Below are 1031 nucleotides of genomic sequence, written 5' to 3' on the forward strand. Positions count from 1 at the left end.
ATGGAGACTGATTTACAGTTCATACCTTCCTAATTTATTACTCAAAAGCCTTCCTACTGTTGATTCAGGATACCTTGTCAACAAGTCACTGCTGAGTACATTAAATTAACCACTTACTTAAAATTCCATCCCTTACCACAAATTTGACTGTATTTACTTGATTTATTCATGTCTTTTCTTCTTTTCCTTATGTTAACCACTTATTTGGTCTTGTAGTCTAGTCATTTGTCCTATATAGTACCTTTGCTTGTTTTGCTTATGTACATGAGTGAAATCATATGGTGTTTGTTTTTCTCATGTGGCTTCACTGAATTTAGTATTCTCTAGATTCTTCCATATTATTGCAAATGTCAGGATTTCATCTTTTTTTAAATAGCTGGGTAGTATTCCATTATGATGTATAACATTTTCTTTATCCAACCATTTGTCCATGGCTATTGTAAATAATGATATGATGAATGTGGGAGTACATATATCTCTTAGAATTAGTGTTCTGTATTCTTTGGGTAAAGACATATAGGTGGGGTAATTAGATCCTATGCAATGTCTATTTTTAATTTTTTGAGGAATCTCCATACTGTTTTCCATAATGACTGCACACCAATTTACATTCCTACCAACAGTTTACAAAGGTTCCTTTCTCATTCCTTTCCTACACTTGGATTTCGTGCATGGTGATCAACTTCCCCCCTAAGTGAACAGCCCTTGAGAACCCAGTTCCAGAAGTCACAGAATGTTGCTTCTGCCACACCATGTTTGTTGGAGCAGGTATAAGTCTGCAAAGACCCAAGCAGAGGGGGACATAAAGAGCAGAAGATGGGCAAAGAATCTGTGGCCATTTAACAACATTCAAAATAAGTAAGCATTCTATAAAACTGCTGCAGTCTTCAAATACCAAATTTTTTCATCTCAACTCTATCTTATATGTCAGGATCTTGGTTAAGAATACCCATCAGGCCCTCCCTGGTGGCACAGTGGGTTGAAGCACAGCACTAAGAAGTTTAAGCCACTTCCGCATGAGTTTGATCCCC

The sequence above is a fragment of the Condylura cristata genome, unplaced genomic scaffold (genome assembly GCF_000260355.1).
Source record: "Condylura cristata isolate star-nosed mole 26May11 unplaced genomic scaffold, ConCri1.0 scaffold00002, whole genome shotgun sequence".
In the NCBI taxonomy this organism is placed as follows: domain Eukaryota; kingdom Metazoa; phylum Chordata; class Mammalia; order Eulipotyphla; family Talpidae; genus Condylura; species Condylura cristata.